The following is a 6,000-nucleotide window of genomic DNA, read 5'->3' as shown; positions in this document are numbered from 1 at the left end:
AAATTTTCTCCCATTCTTAAGTCTCTATTTACCTTAGTGATTGTTTCTTTTGTTGAGAAGAAGTTTTTCAGTTTGAAACCATCTCATTTATTTATTCTTGATTTTATTTCTTGAACTTTAGGAGTCTTGTTAAGGTAGTAGGGGCCTAATCTGACATGATGAAGATTTGGGCCATCTTTTTTTCTAGTAGGCGTAGGGTCTCTTGTCTAATACCTAGGTTCTTGATCCACATTGAGTAGAGTTTTGTTCATGGTGAGAGATAGGGGCTAATTTCATTTTGCTGCATATGGATTTCCAGTTTTCTCAGCACCATTTGTTGAAGAAGCTATCTTTTCTCCAATACATGTTTTTGGCTCCTTTGTCTACTATGAGGTAACTGTGTTTATGTGTGTTTATCTCTGTATCCTCTATTCTGTACGATTGTGTACAAGCCTATTTTGATGCCAATACCATGCCATTATTGTTACTATTGCTGTAGTATACATAGTTTAAGGTCTAGTATTGTGAAGGAACCAGCTTCAGCCTCCTTGCTAAGGATTGCTTTGGCTATTCTGGGTCCCTCATTTTTCTGGATGAATTTCCTGACAGCTTTTTCTATTTCTATGAGGAATGTCATTGATATTTTGATTGGAATTGCATTAAATCTGTATAGTGCTTTTGGTAGTATGGTCATTTTGACAATATTAATTCTGTATATCCAAGAACAAGGGAGATCTTTCCATCTTCTAAGATCTTCTTTAATTTCTTTCTTTAGTGTTCTTTAGTTTTCATTGTAGAGATCTTTCACCTCTTTCATTAAGTTGATTCCCAAGTATTTTATTTTATTTTTTGAAGCTATTATAAATGGGATAGTTCTCATTAGTGATGTACAGAAATGCATTTGATTTATGGGTATTGACTTTATACCTTGCTAATTTGCTGAATTTATTTATTAATTCTAGAGTTTTCTGGTGGAATTTTTCAAATTGTCTAAGTATAGATTCATGTGATTAGCAAATAGTGATTTAATTTTAATTTTAATTTAATTTTTAGTTTAATTTTAATTTCTTTCATCTGTCTAATTGCTCTGGCTAGAGTTTCAAGGGCTATGTTAAATAGAAGTGGTGAATGAGGGCATCCCTGTCTTGTTCCAATTTTTAGAGAGAATGCTTTCAATTTTTTTTCCATTTGGAATGGTGTTGAACTTAGGCTTATTATTGGCTAATAGTGTCCCTGCAGGTTTCCAATACCTCTCATTTAAGGGGGAGAACAATATTAACAGATCCCAATACAAACAATATGTAGACTTAAATAGCTCCTATTAAGATTTTTATGGTTTTGTCACAATATACAGAAATGGTGAGTTCAATTATTAGCTAGAAAATAAACAGTAGGTTTGCAAAAAGATCTACAGTTTCTGATGCTGGGCAGAGACAGAACTGGGGGTGAGGTGTAGGATCAGATGTTAAGGGGGTAGGAGATGAGGATACAGAGTTATTTATTAGTTATTTTTAAATTATTATTAGTTATTTATTAGATCTTAGAAAGAGGAATCTAAAGAAGTTGGTTAATAGCAGAAGAGAGAGAAAGTGATTTGGGGGAGACAAGTAAGTGGGAAGACAATAGAGAGAGTACAAAAACCAAACATAAATGTTAGGAAAAATAAAAAAAATGTAAAAATAAAAAAATAAACATATATAGCCCAACTGTAATATACTATTCAGACATCTCAGTCCTCAGTAACCTAATCCATGAAAAATAATTGGTTTTGCAAGTGTTGGGGATGTGAGGGCAGGAGAAGAGAGAAAAAGAAAAGAACAAAAAAAAAAAAAAAAAAGAAAAGAAAGAAAACAAAAAACATCTGGAAAGAAAAATCTCATGACTGTTTCTGTTGGAGTTCATTATCTTTCTTGCTTCCCTTCTCATCCACTAGGTGGGGTTGTCTGTTGTTTGTTGGTATCTCCACCCTCAGGGTGCTGAAGGTTACTAGGGTGGGAGGGTTAGTTTTGGTGGTGGAACTCCTGGAGGTGGAGTATAGCACTTGTTGGTCCTCATTGGGAGACTGATGTCGGCGCCTGGTCTGACCTCTTTATATCACCTGTGGGCCTCACAATTCCTGGTCTTTACCCTCTAAACTGTATCACTCACCTCCTCCCTATCTACTTCCCAATCAGGAGCTGATCTTTCCAGAGGTCTTGTGGGCTGTGCTCTGAGGCCTTCACACCTGTCGCACTAGTCACAGAGCTGTTTTATATTGGACATATCTGGACCAGTCTTTGGGAGCTACTGACCAGCCACATAGCTGCAAGCACTGTTCCCAATTAGTGGCTGCGGGGGAGAGTGAAAGTTGGGGACTATAGTTAAATTGATATTGCTTCTACCACCCTGCCAGTGTTCCAAGCTGAGTGTTGCCCTGATTAAATATGGTGTCAAAGGTGTCCCAAGCTGGAGGTGGCTGGTTTCAGAGATGGGGTGTCAGGTTGGGCTGGGTGGTGGCATTGAGAGGCATTGAATATGCAGCTCTGGGTGTGCAGTGTTGTGGCTGGAAGCTATCTCCAGAACCTGTCCTGTGTCCCCAAGTGCAGGGAACTATGGCAGTGGTTGCAGTGTTCCAAAATGGAGGCTACTGGGGGAGCCCCACGCTGGTATATGGGGGTCCACGCAGAAGTGGCTGCCAGGGGCCTGCGTGAGAGTGGTGGATGGGGGTCCTGCATGGGAGAGGTGGCCAAATGTATTCTCTAATATGCAGATGCTAATTCACAATAAGTGGTTGGGGGGCTCTAGAGAAGAAGTTTTGTTTAACCTTTGATAGAGCTGAGGGTCTAAATCATGTGTCTTAGATTAGGTAGAGGAAAGTGAAGGGAGGGGAGGGGAGGGGATGTAGGGATAGGAAAGATAGTAGAACAAAACTCACATTTTTACTGTATGCATATATGTGGCTGCATGACCAATACGATTCTACAACATGTACACTGAGAAAAATGAGAAATTGTATCACATCTATGTATGATATATCAAGTGCATAAATCCATTCTACTCTCATGTATAACTAATTAAAACAAAGAAAAAATTTAAAAAAAGCCTTGGAAATCAATCTAACAAAAGAAGTGAAAGACCTCTACAATGTAAACTATAGAACACTAAGAAAAAGTATTGAATAATACCTTAGAAGATGGAAAGACCTCTCATGTTCTTGGACAGAAAGAATTAATATTGTCAAAATAGCCATACTTCCCAAAGCTTTATACAGATTCAGTGCAATTTCCATCAAAATTCCAATGATGTTCTTCATACAACTGGAAATATTAGTTATGAAATTCATTTAGAAAAATAAGAAACCAGGAATAGCCAAAGCAATCCTTAGTGAGAACAGCACAGCAGGAAGCATCACAATACAGGACCTCAAATTATGCTACAGAGCTATTATGCTACATAGTAAGAAAGAGAGACTGTCACCAAAACAGGCATGAAGACCAATGGAGTAATGACACAGAGAGAAACCCACATAAATATGATTATTGCATACTAGATAAAGATGCCAAAAACATATATTGGAAAAAAGATAGCCTTTTTAACCAAAGGTGCTGGGAACCCTGGAAATCCATATGTAGTGGAATGAAATTTAACCCCTGTCCTTCACCCTGTACAAAAAAAGTGGATCAAAGACCTAGGATTTTGACCAGAAACCCTGCAACTCTTAGAAGATAATATAGTCCCAATACTCCAACATGTATGTTTGTTCAGGAACCGAGTTCCCTAAAAGACTCTTAAAAGTGAAAAAAGGAAAATAAATAAATAAACAAATGGAATGTCATCAAATGAAAAATCTTTTTCATGGAGTTGCCAGTGTAGCTCAGTGGTAGAGTGCTTTCCTAGCACATGTGAAGCTCTGGGTTCAATCCCCAGCACCACAAGGTCTTCTGGCCAGCTATTCAGACATGTCAGTCCTCAGTAACCTAATCCATGAAACAATTAAGTGTGTGAAAAGAGAGCCAACTGGATGGGAGAAAAATTGTGCCACCTGCTTCTCAGATGGAGCATTAATATCCAGGACATACAAAGAACTCAAAAAAGTTAACACCAAAATAAAACAACAACAGCAGCAACAGGCAAATAATCCAATCAATAAATGGGCAAAAGAAGAAATGCAAAGGTCAACAAATTTATGAAGAAGTGTTCAACTTTTGTAGCAATTAGAGCACTGAAAATTAAAACTACACTGAGATACCATCTCACTCCAGTCAGAATGGCAATTATCAAGAATACAAACAACAACAAATGTTGGTGAATATGTGGGGAAAATGGTACACTCACACATTGTTCATGGGGACTGCAGAATAGCACAATCTCTTGAAAGCAGTAGGAAAAAAATAAAAAATGGAACCCCTCATATGACCCAGTTACCCTACTCCTCAGTATATATATGCAAAAAAATTTAAATCAGCATACTACAGGGAGCAGCCACACCAATGTTTATAGCAACACAATTCACAATAGCCAAGGTATGGAGCCAACCTAGGTGCCTTTCAACAGATGAATGGATAAAGAAAACATGGCATATATACACAACGGATTTTTATTCAGCCATAAAGAAGAATGACTTTGTGGTCTTTGCCAGTTAATTGATGGAACTGGAGACTATCATACCAAGGGAAATAAGTTAGTCCCCAAAAGTAAGAGGTAAAATATTCTTTTTCTGATATGCAGAAGCTAATCCAAAATAAGGAGGGCTGAAGAAAAAAATAATAATAGAAGAAAGAGCAGTGGAGTAGACAAAGGGGACTGAAGGGGAGGGCTGGGATAGGGAAAGACAGTGCGGTGAATCTGACCTAGCTTTCCTATGTTCATGTGAGATTATACCACAGTGAATCTCATTATCATGCACATGCACAGGCAGTAATTAAATAAAACTATAAATTGCAGAAATATCAGTCAAGTAGAAGGAAGGGAACATGGAGAGGGAGAAGGACAGGAGGAGAGAAGAGGAAGTACTGGGGACTGAATTAGAACAAATTATATTCCATTGCTTTCATAATTAGGTCAAAATGAATCCTATTGTCATGGATAACTGAAAAGAACCAATGAAAAAGTAATATGTATATGGAACATTTTTTGTGTACTATATAAACAATTTCAGGGAGATTTGGCATAGCACCCATAATCAAATTGATTTTATAGTAAAATATCTTAAATATGTATATACAAAACTATTAGTTTAGGTTAGGTTTTGCTTCCAAGTCAATTCAGATCATGTCAGTGTCTTCCATCAAATGAATCCCCCCATTCCACCCCACAAATGGATTTTAACACTTCTGAGATTTCAAATTATAAATAAGAGTGTATGGGTCTGCAGTTATTCACTCCACATCACGTAAAAGAATCATCTTAGGCTTTGCTGACACTGAGTCCTGGGAAAAGAATTTTCAACATCACCCTTTTTAGGCCTTAGAGTTAGCAGGTTTGTTGAAATTCAAGTCAGGGAGAACCAGAACCAAGGACTTGGCCTTGGATCAGAAGCATGTGGGAGCAAAGAGAATGCAGAGCAAAGTGTGTCTGCCATGGAGATGCAGGAGCTGGCACCATTGAGCCTTGGCTCTGAGCACTTCAACACTGGAGCTTCAGCTGGAAGATGCAGGTCTTCTTTTAAATCTGTTAGCTCCACAGGAGGCAGCTTACAGGGAGTTTCTGCATGTCAATCAAGCAACCAAAGTCTTGCTTCTCTGATTGTGAAATTTCTTCAAGAAGAGAAAGCACCATTCTGCAGTCTTCAGCAAGTCCCTGATGTGAAGTTAATAGTGGAAATTCAGTCTCGAGCTCTGGCTGTCAGCCCCAGAACTGTGCAGTGGGTGCCGCAGTCTCTGCATGCATCTCTTTTCTAAAAAGTGATTTTCTCAATCAGTCATATTGGTGCTGCTGACAGAAAGATCCTTCCCAGCTTCATGGGGTTGGAGTGGTTTCCAGAGCTCCATCCTGGTTCTCTTGGACTAAGGGTGTTGCAGGAAAAGCCTCAGTATTGGAACT

The sequence above is a fragment of the Marmota flaviventris genome, chromosome 17 (assembly GCF_047511675.1).
Source record: "Marmota flaviventris isolate mMarFla1 chromosome 17, mMarFla1.hap1, whole genome shotgun sequence".
Classification (NCBI taxonomy): domain Eukaryota; kingdom Metazoa; phylum Chordata; class Mammalia; order Rodentia; family Sciuridae; genus Marmota; species Marmota flaviventris.
Note: the sequence above shows the minus strand (reverse complement) of the source record.